General features: G+C 33.1%; 1 long non-coding RNA gene across 2 annotated transcripts in view; it reads right to left on the reverse strand.

Annotated features, from left to right (window-relative positions):
* LOC137856119 (uncharacterized) overlaps window positions 1–16,218 on the reverse strand; it is a 91,732-nt gene that overhangs the window by 22,118 nt on the left and 53,396 nt on the right. For both annotated transcript variants that reach the window (XR_011096209.1, XR_011096208.1), the window contains exon 3: window positions 2,790–2,956. This is a non-coding gene — a long non-coding RNA (uncharacterized lncRNA). The remainder of the gene's footprint in view (window positions 1–2,789; window positions 2,957–16,218) is intronic.

Below are 16,218 nucleotides of genomic sequence, written 5' to 3' on the forward strand. Positions count from 1 at the left end.
TTAGAAGCATTAAGACATTTAATCTAAACATCAAAGCTCAGAGTAAGAAAGAGAAAGAGAATCACAATCACAAACACTTAGTAAAATCTAAGACGGTCTTTTATACCTTTTCCCTCTAGTTTCTTCTTTTCATTTTCCTGAGATTTTCTTATACATTCCTCCACTTTCACCGAAACACAAAGACATTGATAACTTTTCTTCACAGTTTTCATGAACAAAGTGAACAATCAGTGCTTCCTTATCAAAAACAAAAACAAACACATATGAAAACTCTTGAAAAATCCATAGTTACTATATCTTTTTTTCCTAATTGATAATCTTAAACACTTGTTGTAATTTTCTGAAGGAGAAGAATCTTCTTTCTAGCACATAGTGGAGGAAGGGGACGTTTTTATTTGTTGTTACTATTGTAGTACATTTATACACCTTTTTTTTTTTTTTTTAATGATTTTTGTATATCAAGATCAAATTCTGCAAGGGATTAGGGAGGTTCATCCTAGATATGCTGAGTGGCTGTCTATTGACATGAATAGAAGAGTTAGCAGATATTGAGAATGGCTTCCAGCTCTCAAATGATGGAAGTTAGGGAGGTTATAAGTCATGTCTTAAAAATTATGCCTATGTTGTCCTTATGAAGTAAGAACTGTAAGGTGGGAGGCAGATAAGGAAAAAAAACAACACACAAACATCTCAATTCAAAAAGTACTTACACATACATGCTTTACATTAATTCCACTGTTTTACTGGCCTTTGATGGAACTCAAACCACATGGCTACAGAAACAAACTGGATTCAGAATAACTTTGTTATTCTTATTCTCTGTAGGATTGTATTTTCTTAGTTTATAATTAAAAGTTTATGCTTTCTGAAATTAGTATTTCTGGCATGTTTGGGCTTTGTTTACATTTCTGGCTTGTAGGGTCATTTTGAGTTCTTTTTTTGCTAGAGTGCTTTTAATCCACAGGCAAGATGTTTCTATGAGTCATTTAGCCTTTGCAAATGATTTTCTGGTCCTAATGAGTATGTAGTTTCAATGAGATGTTTAGATGAGTTCTCCCACATTAAACTCAATATGGATGCATTCCTATAGACTGTGTGTTTCTGCCACGATTCTTCTGCTATTACCCTACACAATTTTGGATTTCTATTTTTCAGTACACTTGTTCTTTGCTAATTTTAAGCTATGCCTAATATGAGCTCACTTCAGGAAGACAATCACCAGAAGTAAATGTTACCTTGCTTCTGCAAGCATCCACACCTTTTAGAGCTTAAGGGAGGTATATTTTACACTGATCTGCTACCCTTGTTCCATGTTCCCTCTCTCCTTTGCCTCCATTATAAACCACTCTACATCAATCCAAGTAACTGAAAACTATGTGGGAATTGAATTTGTAAATCAGAAATAAAAAGGCTAATGCTTTTTAGGAAGGTTGCAGTCATATCAAAACTGTTTGTCTTCTTCTCTTGCTTACTTTCTAAACCTCAGTTGCTGAGCACAGCACATCATTCACTGAAAGCCAGCTCATACACATCGAGAAGAAAAATGCAATATAATTTTAAATCTCCTAGATATATCTGGAGAAGAGAGGTATATATCATTAAACATTTTGTCAGGTCAAAACTCACAATCATCTTCATATCAATTATTAGTAGTGATTAGAGATTTTCATGCTGAATGTTACACACCACAGTTAGGTCAATACAGTAACAGCTTGCTCACAGAAGGTGAGAAGAAGGACAGAGAAGTTTTTTTGCAGAGAAGTTTATTTATGGACACAGAACTACTAGTAGGGAAACCAGAACTCTTTTCATAAGCTTTTCCTATGACATTAAGTAACAGATGTATGTCACCATCTGTGAAACTAGAATAAGTACTGTTTCCTTTTCATGTGTTTTAAGGAAGGTTTGTCCTCAAACTAAAATAAATAAATAAATAAATAAATACAAAACAAGACACAAAGGAAATTGCAGAAAATATTTTTCAGTTACTAACAACCAAACATATGATAATGAGAGAGAGATTATATTTTCTCTGGTTTTCATTTGCAGTGTATTTTACTTTTTTTTTAAGTGCACAAATGTACTTCTTGGAAAATTTTTTCAATTTTTTTTCCTTTGATCTTTCAAATCTTACATGTTCATTGATAATAAGAGAAGTATCGAAGCAATCCTCTGTTTCTTAAGTATTAAAACAATCCTACATTCTTAAAGCCTTTTCATGATCTACACTTCTATTGTTATGCTTCAAATCTCAGGTCACATTTGTGAAACGTAATTCATTGAACTTTTCCCTTACATTTTACTTTAGCTGTATCTGGTTCTAATGCTAGCAAGAATTCTGTTTCCAGACTTCTCTACTTGCAATAGTGCTTTGCAGATTTTCTGTTATTCATCCTCTCCAGGAAGAAGAGTTAGATTCATTCTAATGATGATTATAAAATGACCGCATGGCATGAAATTTACCAAATATAATTGCGGGTAGTGACATTTCAAGGCTTTAAAGTTAAACTTTGTTTACTTTTAGAAAGTTTACTTTTTTTTTTTTTTTTTTTTTTACTTTGTTTACTTTTTTAAACTTTTCAGAAACTTTTTAGAAAAGTTTTTTTTCTAAACTTTACTTCTTAAAAAAGTAAAAACTTTGTTCAACAGATATATAAGGCTTTTGTGATCCACAAAACTATTTAGAGAAGTTATTTTAGTTAAAAGGGAAAAAAAAATCCTAACAAAAACAATTGAATATCGTCATTTTAGTTTGACATTGTCACATCTAACTGTAGCATGAAACTCACCTGAAACAGTCAAAGGGGACTGCTCTAGTTCTTGATTGTTGCTGCTACAATCTGGTCTAGGATATGTCATCAACGTCCAGGACCCCACAGCTTTGAGCTAACTGCAGCAATGGTAACAGCTGTCTTTCTTCCATCTTCAAAGCCAGCTACGTGGAATACAAGACTACCTAAGTATGGAAAAGCATAACCATCATGTAAGGTTTTGTAGCATAAGGAGGAGGGCTTCACCTGGTTTCCTTACTTGTCAAAAGAGATCTTACGTATATTAATTCTGTCCCTTTTTGTTATGACAGACAAGTTACATAAATATGAGACAGTGTGAACAATTGGCTTTCCTGGTGTGACAGGCTGCACATTACACATCCATAATTACCTTGGACTTTTGTAAAAGGGAGAGACAACTATGGACTACTGATAGTATACCATTAACGATGAAGCTCACGTGAATGAATGGACAGGTTAAGCTGTATGTGCTTGCCAAATTTCTAATCCTTCAGACAATTAATACAAGATGCTTAGGAAACAGATGGTCAGACATCCAAAAGTGAAATCAGAATCTCTCTTATGGTCCACAGGGAACAGTCAACTGGCAACAGAATTGAAGGAGATTAACATGTTGTTGACAGCCTATTCAATCTTCTCCATCATTTATTTAAAAGAAGTAATTATTCTCTGCAAGACACCTGACTTACCTTTCTATCCTTCTAGTGAAATTCTTCCTAAGAGAAGACCTACAAGTGTTTTCTGTCATATTGAGTTTAGACATCTCTGAAGCACAAGAAGCCATAATACTGGTGTTCTCAGTATCTAAAGAGACATTTGGGGAAATGCCAGCATGCCTGTCAGGAGTCAGGAACGTTGTGTTCTTTTATTCAACTTAACATCACCTTTTAACCTGGAGAATGCTATTGTATTCCTTTTTATTATAGACTAGGTAAGCAAACTTAGTGGGAAGTTAGCCTAGTGATGAGTTTAGACACTTAGAAATTTTACTTGCCTTTGCAACTCATATATTTTGTTGCTTTTCGCATGAAGTTTTTCAGTTTGTTTTCTGTCAGTAGGGCATACTATACTGTTGTGTAGTGTAGATATAAAACCATCTGACTGTCTCTAGTCTCTTCCATGGTGTCACAAAACCAGCCTTATGTATGAGCAACTCCAGGAGATGCTGCTGGGCTCCTGAAAAACTTGGACAGGTGGAAACATTCTGATATTTCTTTTCTTGTTGCATTTCACAAGACCATTCCTTGTTCTGGAGTAAGTATTCGAGAATACTGTTCTGATTTTTCTGCCCCATAAATTGATAGGGATTAACCCTAACATGCACTCAGGTCTTTTGCTGAATAGGAGTTCAACAAAAAAAGTCCCTTTATACACCCAAGCCCTTGGCAAATTTAAGATGGACTAAAAAGCTCAGACCACAACAATTTGTGCCCTCACCATGCATAGATTTGTTAAAGCATTTTGAGAAAGCACAATCAGATACTGTGCTGAAATTCATATAGACAGAATTCCCAAGGGATATTTTGCCTTCTTTAAACTATATTTAGAAACAATATTTTAGGCCACAACATCTAAACAAAATGGTAATCCTAAAGGAAGTTGAATCTTTAGAGTAAAATTTATTCTGCTGCCCTTTGATGAAGTACAAATTTGTGAATGCTATCAAACAGTAGATAAAACTGTGTCAAAATACTTCATACAGACACTGAAACTACATTTCTTTGATTCTAGGGATTCAGATAAACTACATTTTTGTTGTTGTTGTTTATAAGAAATAGATAGCAAAGTGTACTAAAATTAGAATTGAATTTATTCCTTTGTATTTAAAAAAAAAAAAAAAGAAAACTTCAGAATCCAGGCAGATTTTTTTTCTACATGAAGATTTGTCTATGTAATTCCCATGAACAGATACTTTTAAATAATATTAGACCATAGAGAAAATGAAGACCATAGAGAAAACACAAACATCTAATGAGTATTATCAATGAGAAAGTATAACACTTGGTTAAACAATGCCTCTGCTCTATATGAACTCTACAGTGAATCTCAGCTGTTCATGTGGTCCAATTTCTCTGTTTTGCTTGTTTGTGTTTTATGTTGTTGTTTTTCTGAAATAATGATATTTATAGTTGTTGATTATCATTATAAAATGATGTTTGGAATACTTTGGTGCAATAAAGGTAGTTTTGAAATGCGTTCATTCTTTCTATGATATTCACAGACATTGATATATCTGTGAGACAGTCCATAAGACAGCACTCCTGACATTTTATAATTTTTTTCATTTAACAACTGGCAACTTTTTCAGCACATTGCACAAGAGAGCATTTACACTTACAAATCATATTTATTTTTTTTTTCTGTTACTCATAATAAACTATTTTTCTCACTTGGTTCTATTATATGATATGAATGTATGGTTACACCAAACTTATGAAATGGACTGCTATATACCTATTGATGCACTGGAGATCAATGAAGTAACCCACAGAACTGACAGAAATCCCATGTATTATTCTTGGCTTTTCTTTTGTGAATTGTGAATATTCTGACAATTTCTACCACATACAATAACAGACAGCAATTTTTACTATCAATATAATAAATCTCAAAGACATAATTAGCCTCATATAGCCTTTTAAGGAACTTTAAAGATGACAAATTTTGTAGGAGGTACCGTTCAAACTTGTGCTCAAGCTCAGCATTGTCTCAGATTTTCAAATTGCTCTCTTCCATTTATTTGTGTCATAAATTGGGTATTCTTATCCCCAAATGCAAAAATTTCTCCTCATCTTTCATGACATTCTACATGTATGTACGTAATACAATAGTGTGTGAAAAGACTCGATTAATTGAAGAACATAAATTACAACTAACTTTGCAGTCTGACACAGCTTGTCTTTCTACTTTAGTTTCCAATTTTGTATGGTGTAGTTTTCTGTTTGACTTCAGTCTGCTTTTGATCTAAGAATATCAAAAAAATGTCAATTACAGTTGACTCACAAAATGCTTTCAAGGTAATTAACTAATAATTCTTATTCAGACCTATATGCAGATTATAATGATTGACATTAAGCAAAATTTTAAATTAATATGTGAACCTCCACAGACTTCCTCACATGTATAACCATCTTTACATGTAGATCCTCAGATGACTTCAAAGTTGTTCATAAGTAAGCCTTTACAAATCTTACCCCTGCTTGCCAAAATATCCTTTTTAATCTCCTAATTCTTTTATTTATGAGTAAAACACTTGGAATTCCTTTGACACTAAATAGGGAATATGTGATGGCAATAATTACCAGCATTATGAAAATGTTGAATATGAAGTAGGAAGACCTAAATTTTGTAATTCAAATCATATTGACTGATCTGGGAAGAACACGTTTTATTTTTTTCCTTTTTTTTTTTTTCCTGATCAGCGTATTTCAGTATGGATCCCTACCTTGCTTTTGCCTGTTTTCACATACAGACTTGCATAAAAATTTCTGAGCTTATACCAAAGACAGAAATAACAAAAAAGATTATTTTTGTTTATGTTTAAGGAAGATAAAGGCTCTTCAAAGAACACAGTCCTAAGAAAATTCTTTAATTAGTCACCAATTCTACTAAATCCTTTCCAAAACAATTAAACTCTGTTATAAAACCAGGCAAGAGTTTTCTTTCATTCCTCGTAGTCTGATAACAAACTGCATTCTCTTTTCCAGGCTAACTTAAATAGCAGGATGTTTGTATCCCTCTGTTCTGACATCTATATTTTCTTAGCTGTTTTTCCCCTCCCTACTCTTAACTATCATCTCCTTCTTCTACTATGATGTATTTATAGACCATTCAGCTTTTGTTTAACAATACTGTTAGCCAAGCTTTTACATATTCCTATTAGTAAATACATTACTCATTTCCATGTTGATCTTGAAGGTAAAGATATCTCTTCCTTTCACTTAGACCAAATTTAGACTACTTACTTTTTAAAATGGATGATCCAGTATTTCATAGAACAACACTAAAAAATGTTGTTGTTATTGTTTTTAAGATCCAATAGAACAACAACAAGAAATCTTTTGGTAGAATTACCCTATGGTTTTCAATATTTGCAATTCCATTTTCACATTAAAATTTTGAGGATGCCAGCCTAGGCTGCTTTATAACTACAACTTCCATTTTAAATTCTAAGCTCATGAACATGAAAGGAAGCACACTTCCTGTTCACATAATGTCCTAAACATACCTGAGCTTCATTTTCATTGAAGCTAATATGTGCAATCTTGTTTCGAGAGACTTCATACCAATAAATATGTCACGAATGCTTTCTTGTTAATGTTGAATTACCTTAATTGAGTTGGCATTCAATTCTGTTAATCAACATTCATCTTACCTTAGTTGAAGTAGTTTAACCTGAGTTCAATTAAATTCATTTTCAGGCTCATTCTTAGAAAATTGCATTCACAATTATACTTTGCACAGGAATATCTATATTGTCAAGAATGAGAACTGTGATATTTCAATTTCTCTATATGCCCCCAAAATAAAAGTTAAATCTGATTTCCTAACTGTTCTCTTATGATTAAGATTTTGGACCCAAGCATTTAACCTACTACACCATTTTTCTCTATTGATTGTATTTTCCTAGTAAGGACTAATAAGGAATACATGCTCATTCTCTCTTCTCTTAAAAAAGAGGGAGAAAGAGCAAGTGAAGCCATGAGGCAGAAAGCTCAAAGCAATCTAAGGTAAATACCTAACAACTATGGAGTGATTTTTGCTACAGGATGTTCTGGATACTGAAATTTACATGGCCTGAAAAAGTAATAGGACAAATACCTGAAGAAAAGATAAGTCAGTGATTATTAAACATATAAATACCACCTCTTGCTGAGAAATACCCTGAACTTTGGAAGCTAGGTTAGTATTCCTGGGAAGTATCACTTCACATGTAGCCTGTTTCCTGCTCTAGACATACATAACTGGCTGTTGATTGCTGCTGAAGAGAGGTCACTTGGCTTAAGATGCATTTGATCTATACTTACATACCCTTATACATATTAGTATGTTCTAACTGCTCAGATATTCAGAATTATAATCCTGTTCAATGACATACAAAAACATTCACCACTAGCACAATGTTTAAGCCAGCACAACCCAGTATCAGGGGAGTCCTCTCCTGACTACATTATTGTAAAGGATGAGGGAAATGCAGGAACAGTAAGTGATGAAGGAACAGGTGCTGACTGCAATAGACATGAAAGTGTAGAGACGTGATCCTTTCTGTGGTCCAGTCTTTACTCTGGCTGGCCTCTGTTGTTCATGTCTATTAGTAATCACCATCTATGTCAGTATAAGTTACTTTAAGGAGCAAAATAACTCAGTATTTTTTCCAGTAAGTAAATTGCTATGAGTCCGTACTGCGGTAATATGGAGTACTGCGGTAATGTGGAGTCCGTACTGCGGTAATGGGGAGTACAGACATGTCTTACATAAATACAAAAGATGTCAATACATTTTGCAGTCACATCTCTTGATATATTTCATCTGTTGTAGCATTTTTTTTCTGTTTTCAGTTTTTTAAAGAAATCGATCCAAAAGCATATACTGTAGTTGTCAAACTACCTCTGTTGAGATTTAAAACCTATAAAAAATATTTTAATTACAGTATGTTCTGATATATGAGGAAATACTTTATGACTCTGGTGTCTATGTTCAATGGTTTTGTATAATTTTTGATTCACAGCACACATATACTTGGCTTAATTCTCTATATTTTACTGGGTAAGAATTTGACATTCTTTAATGGGATATATAATATTAGAATGTTATATTAGCTTCAGATGTTTGCTCTGGGGTAATACTTATTGATAGCTACATATTCACTATGTTGCATATACATTCACTATGTTATTCATGTATTTTTAAATCTCTTGCTTGCTTTCGAGATGGGAAGTTATTTCTTATTTAGTTCATTGCTTGCTGTCAAAGAAGCAGCACAGACTGTTCCTAGGGTTTTCTTTCTTTATTTTTTATTACTCATTTACAACAGAAGTCACTTATGTTTTTCTATAGGTATGAGAGCAAGGTCAAAATTGTAAATTCTATATTCAAACACTAAAAAGGATAAAAGAAAAGCTTGTCCACATTAATTGTTAAGAAATATGTGCTTTCACTGTTTTCTTTGTTTATTATCTTTTGTAGCAGGTCTTGGAGAGATTAAAAATAATCTTAAACAGTACAATACCAAGAGAATAGAACTGACATTCTGTGAATATACAAAAGTGAAGGTTGCAGAAGATGCCTTTCTTGGAATAATAAAGTCTGGCAGTTTTTATTTTATCCTAGCAAACTCATTTCTCAGGTCAATTTCCAAGTTGAGTGAAACAATGGTTAAAAGAAACTCTTAGTTTCACTAACTGCTCCATTCAAGACAGTTCCCTGTTAACATGTGAAAGACTTATAATTTCTTTAAAAGCAGTTCAATAACTAAATTTGACTGAAACCTGTCTTTTAATTACCCGAGTTCCTTTGATGGTCTGTTTTGGGGCTGGGATGGGTTATTCACAAAGGATAGTTTTAACTCAGCTTCCTGAGGCCTTTTCTACTGGTAACAGAATGAGAGATGTTCTTTTAAAAGACAAATTGGAGCACAAAATCACCCTCTGGTAAAGGCTTTCCACTTCCCTAAGTACAGATGAAGCCTGGCAGATGTGAAGACCACAGAAATAAGAGGGTTTTGAAAATTTGAATGTTTGTTAACTTGGGTAATTTTCTTTCTATATAGTTTAAGCAAGGTAACGTGCTATAGTAGGAAGAATAGATACTCGCTAAATCATATTCATGTTTTGAACAAAAGGTGTTAAGACATATCACTTAGAATTTAATATCTCTTTTACAAAGTAAGTCTCATATCTTCTCCTGAAGGAAAGTACGAAGATACTTCAATAATTCAAGACCTCAGTTATTCAGGGAGGCTAGATATTTTAACTACTAAAGCACTGGTGACAAGGACAGCTATGTCTGTTTTTTCATATCTTGCTTTTCTGTCCTGCCTTGACAAGCCCATGCATGACTTCTTTCAAAATGATACTGTGAATACGATTCTTCTGATCACAAATTAATTCTTACCATCAGGAAAGAAGGTTGGCTGGTACAACAGCTAATAAAAATACAGCATACAATTTATCTACTTGAATATTCTGTATTGCTACTGCAGGTAGAGCCTAAGGTTGATGTTCCAAATCTGAAAATAAAGCATTGAAGAAAATACTTAGCTGAAATACACAGGAGCTCATTTCAGTGAATCTTCCTCATCGCTACTAAATGAACCTGATGTTTGCTGATATAATTTTGGCTTAACATAAAGAATTTTTGATAGCAATAATATATGTATATATACATATCATTTTTAATCTGTCCCAGGACAGAAACTTCAAACTTCCTATAACAGGAAATTCAAAGAAAAAAAAAACACCACTATTCAGAAATAGAGATGTGATATTTCTGGGGCCTAGGATTTGAGTCAGTATTTTGATCCAAATATATGGACTAGAAAATATTTCAAACCATAACCTCTGATGAAATATTTTCAGTTTGTCAAACTATATTCTGCAACAAAATCTTTCTTGGGAACTTGTTTCACGTTCTTGTTGTACATCTACAACATTACATGTATTTCAGTTTAGAAAACTATAAATCATAAGCTTTTATCACTTAGAGAAAAAAGATTTTATAGGGCTGTATTATTTGCTAACCACACAGGCATACAGGAAAAAAAAAAAAAGGCACTAGCAATACAGATCCTTGAATATTCACTTCTGTCTACAACTATCTTTATACCTATTATATCTTTTCTAAATAAGGTAACCTATAGTCACATATGCATACATGAAACCTGTTTGCTCTGCACAGCTTTGGACCTCTTTTCTGGAAATATGTGTTTTTAGTATTTTAAATATTAAAATATTTAATGAATACTTTTCGTGCACAATGGTACAAGAATACCTACTTCTAAACAAAGTGACTTGCTATGGTAAGTTACAATAAACTGAAAACTACAGAAAATATATCTACCATATACATTAACAAAGAAAACCAACCAGCCACAAAATCTTACTTATTACTTAAGACACATTACTTATTTTACCTTAAAAACGTTCAAATGTTAGTAGAGACTAATGTTTGTATCTTGGCATTTGTAAATGGTTGAAGTGGTAGACTGAACTGAATCTCCATGATAGATGTTTCTAGGTGATGATACTAAACAAAAACAACAACAACAAAAAAAGCTACCTACCTAATAGATCTTTGTTAGATGTTCTAATATACCTAATACTGCTGTATCTATACATTGCAGTTTTCAGGTCTTTCTAATTCTGCTTCAGTAAATATCAGTGCATTTTGAAGTAACATAAGGAAAATACTTTCAAACCCATTACTGCAACTGGTTAGTTCAGAAAACCATCAGCTGTGGCATTAACTATCCAGACTTCTCCCTCAACGATGTTCACATCTTTTGTGTTGTAAACAACTTTCAATTATGTGGAAAATCTGAGAAAACTAGTGACTGGGAATGGAATTTCATTTTCACAATGTGGAAACAAAGACTTCTCTCAAGTCGACAGCTCTAACACATGTATCTTATGTGCTAAATATGAGGATGTTAACACAGAAATTGAATGCTCAAATCAAATAATGACTATACTGTGACCTATAAGAGAAATGCAGGATATTGGTGTTGATTTCATACTTTTATGCAATTAGATGACAGCATGTTACAATAAAAATAGTTTTCACAGAAATATAGTATTTGGTAAAGTTAGTTTTCAATAAACATAAATTTGATGGTGTGACCTTAAGAAAAGCATTGCATTTTAGTCCACTTGCAAAATCTCCATTGTCAATTTATAACACTAAAACTTTTTAGTTCCAAGGGTTAAGCAAATGTTCAGTGACACTGACTGTGGTACAAAATAATCTTGGTAGCAACCTCCAGATTTTCATTGTGTGTTGAATTATGATGCTGGTGTGTGTAAAAATAAAATATGAAATTAAAATATCAGGACTTGGATAGTAGAACAAGATTAATAATTCCCTAGGATTTCAAAGAATTACAAAGAATTCTTTTAAAGCATTACATAATATGGGCCATTGAATATAGAGATATTGCCATATCTGGCAATAACTCTATCTGAAATAGAAATAGATTCAGAGATATATTTAATTTAAATTTATGATATTTTATCTGGTTATTGAGAATCTATTAGTTATTCTTTTTAATGATTCTATTCAGTTATTAACATTAAATCATAATATTAGCAGTAATATTTGCCTTTTTTTTTTTTTTTTTTTTTCCTTTTTCCTGAATGTATCCAGCAACAGCTTCTGAGGAACAGATTCTGGAATGTCTTTGCCTGGGTAAAGACATTTCATTCTAACAAAGATGGATTTCAGATGTAAATGACAGTTGATTATAACATTATTTTTTTAATTTAATTTCAATAACCTAAAGCTGGTCATTGCAGAAGAATTCCAGAATATTTTTCCAATCTTTTCTATTTCTTTTTTTTGTTTGTTTGTTTATTTTAAGTGTGGACATCAAAACATCCATGATATAGCATGACAATAGAAATGCAAATTGACTGTCCTGCTTCAAGTATTTTACTGTTCATTCAAGAATCATATAAGCCATTTTCTAACCATTGCATTCCTCAGGTGTTTTCTAATTTTCTAGCCATTGGGATGCCTGAGAATGCTTCCAAAAATTGGACATCTGTCCTAAATATATGAGTTGCAATATTCACCTATATGTTTGTAATCCTGATTTTCTTTATATTGATTCATACAGTACAATGAGCTGACTAAAACCAGATTTGCCTGTAGAATTTATTTTTCCTTTACCTTGTACTTCAACACTAACATTTTAAAACCATAATGTTTTATGGTATACCATTAAGTAAAGCATGGACTAAATCACTGAACGTAGTCTTCATTGTGTATGCTTAAAATAATGGAGATTTCCTTTTTAAAATATTATAGTGGCCTTTAATGTGTATGGATATATATTTCTGAAACTTTTTGCCCCATCTCTTCACATACAAATGAAACAAAAATCTAACTGCTACATATACATTCTACTTTTTTCAGATGTACATACAATCTTTGAGCTGTCTGCAGATGAGTTTAGAAGTGGTAAGAACACATTCAGACTTCAAAATATGACTTTAACATTAGTCTAATATAGTGGGATAGAATAATATTCTGAGACTCTCTCTACTCTCTAATTCCAAATTTTAAATAATTTCCTAAAAGATTTCACTACCCATACTGAAATAACCATCAAAACTAACAATTGACAGCACCAAATTATTTTTCATCACATGTATACTAAGCAATAAAATACAAAAAAAAAATCAAGTAAACAAATAGTAAGCAAATACAACATTCATCAATAGGTCCTCCTATTTTGACAAAACTGGTTTCCAAAAAAGGACTAAACAGCAAAGGGAAGACTTAAGTCACTCTCCTCCTTTCAAAACCCCAAATAATTAATTGTTACACAAACTGTCTGAGCAAAGCTAAGATGCTTCTTATAGCATCCATTGTTAATGATTCTATATACAGGGTAGTTGAAAAAGGTTAAATGTCTTAAATATTTCATAATAGGGGATTCTGAGATGTAGCAATGGCATCTTTAACTTGGGGCAAAAGGGTATCAGTGTCAGAAGTACAGTTAAAATCTCACAGGTTTATACCTCCTAGTCCTACACTATTTGTTTATGCTTATTTCTAAGACATCAAGAGCAAAATTATATCCTACAGCCATCTACTAATGTAAAAGCCTTTAAAAAATGTGCATTTGGTTTGTAATATCACGTATATATCAAAAATGACCTATGCCACACTAAGTAGTTCTACAGAGAATCGTTAATGTTATCAAGAATTAAAGCTTAAACCTCTGCTGTTACTAGAGAAAGAATAAGTGAAAGGGAATAAACCAAAGAGCTGTGTGTGTCCTGAAACAGAAACCATAATTTACCACTTCAAAGAGATCATAGAGAGCATGAACCAAAACAGCAGAGCTGGTGACGTAACCTCAAAAGTAATTGAAAAGCATCTTCCCTAAAATTGAGGCATAGGAAGAACAACCATGCATAATAGCAGGATCGAAATGTTCAATAATAATAGTACTGTAGGCTTGGAAGAAAATGCATGCTACAGTCTACATGTTTTCTGAAATGTCAAGCGCGCATCTTGGAAAGGTACAATGAGCATCTTTCCCAGTTACAGAGAACACGAAAATGAGTCTTCTCTAGATACCTGAAGGCTTCTTTCAGCAATCTATACACTCAGTCCTGACACTGATGCCAAGCTACCCTGCTGAGCTTAAATTTAACATCTATGTCAAGAATGAGAAATGAGTTGACAAGATTTAGCTTCTACAAATTGCATTTATAGGCTGTGAATAAGTAATCTAGCATGCTTTTGATTTATTACAATTTGAAAAATTGAAATATAAAAGTGACAATTTCTTCAACTATAATTTCCTTGTTTGGACACTTGTCAGGAAAAGTGAGTACCGTGGAAATAATAGAGCATCTCAACATGTATCACCTTTGTGTTTAGGCTTTTCTCTGTAGTGTAGATCCCTTAATATTTATGTCATTCATAGTGATTAAGTCATACGGCATGATTTTTATGTATGTGTATTTTTATGTATTTTTATGTATATATACACTTGCACGCATACATGTGTGCACCTATACATATACATAAACACACACACACTTAACACATCTGCGGTTTCCCTCTGATTCTTCAGTTTCTTAGGAATCTAAAAAACATCAGAAAAGGAGAGAGGCATCTTCTCATTTCCTTTCAATTATCTTGTTCCTTCTTTCTATCAACTAGAAATACTACAGAGAACCTTTGAATGTTGCAAAATTTCTGTATTTTTGAATGTACAGGAAGATTTAAAAGATGTCAAAGAAATAATTAGGGTCATAAAAGGAGAAGACTATTATTTGTTAGTTTGTTTTTTCTTAATTTGCAGATATACTCCTAAGTAAAATAAGTAAAAACTAAAACTACTGCTTTTTTTTTTTTTCCAAATAAAATTGTAAAAAAAATCCTAAATGCTCAGAATACATCCTCAAAGTATGCAATAATATGAATAGGAAAAACATTGGTGCAAGCATATTTGTTTTACTGTGCTTTTCAGCTCAAATAAAAGGAAGCATAAACAAATTGTTCCCTGGTTTCCCTGATGATTCCAATGTGATACAATAAATAAATAAATAAATAGGATTTGAGTAGTCTTGAGGTTTGAAAAATACTATTGCTTGCTATTGTTTATTAGTAAACATTATTGTTTATTAGTAAAACAAAGGTCTTGTTGGACATCAGTTTTCTTTTGCAATATTATGTTTCAGCCTGATTCTTTATTTATTGAAGGGCACTGGCTTACCATCATTTTAATATAAATAGAGTGTAGTTCCTACTGTATCTTAACTAATGTATAGAATCTAAAACCTTTCAAAATCTCAGATAATGCAATATATGCTCCCATCTCAGAATTAAGAAAAAAGGAAAACCAACTCAGTGGCCTTAGACTAATTAATTAGCTGTCCTTTGTCTATAGCATGTATTCATCAGGATTTTGATTCACTTTCACAGAAAACTGTTTTGATAGATACAACCAGTTAGGCAATTAGAGAGAAAATAGAATATGCGTTGTGTCAAGAGAGCACTAGGTGTGAAAAAGTCTTCACTTCCCATCTAAGCATTATTTCTTTGGCACATTCACCCCTTATTCAGCTCTACTTGTCGTGGTTTAACCCGGCCGGCAGCTAAACACCACGCAGCCGTTCGCTCACCCTCCCCCCTCCCTCTCTGGGACGGGGGAGAGAAATGGAAAGTGAAGCCTGTGAGTTGAGATAAAGACAGTTTAATAAGACAGGAAAATAATAATAACAAAAATAATAATAACAATAATAATAATAATAATACAATAGTGATAATAGGAAAGTAATAATAATATGTACAAACAAGTGATGCACAATGCAATTGCTCACCACCCGCTGACCGATGCCCAGCCTAACCCCGAGCAGTCCGGCCCCCTCCCCCCGGCTAGCCACCCCTATATATTGTTTAGCATGACCCCATACGGTATGGAATACCCCTTTGGCTAGTTTGGGTCACCTGTCCCGGGTCTGTCCCCTCCCAGCTCTTACTGCACCCCTAGCCTGCCCGTTGGTAGGACAGAGCAAAAGGCTGAGATGTCCTTGGCTTAGTATAAGCACTGCTCTGCAACAATTAAAGCATCGGGGTGTTATCAGCACTCTTCTCATCCTAAGCCAAAACACAGCATTCCACCAGCTACTAGGAAGAAAATTAATTCTAACTGAAACCAGGACACTACTGAAAAAGGATAGAGCCATAC

This window comes from Anas acuta, chromosome 4, assembly GCF_963932015.1.
Source record: "Anas acuta chromosome 4, bAnaAcu1.1, whole genome shotgun sequence".
NCBI lineage: Eukaryota > Metazoa > Chordata > Aves > Anseriformes > Anatidae > Anas > Anas acuta.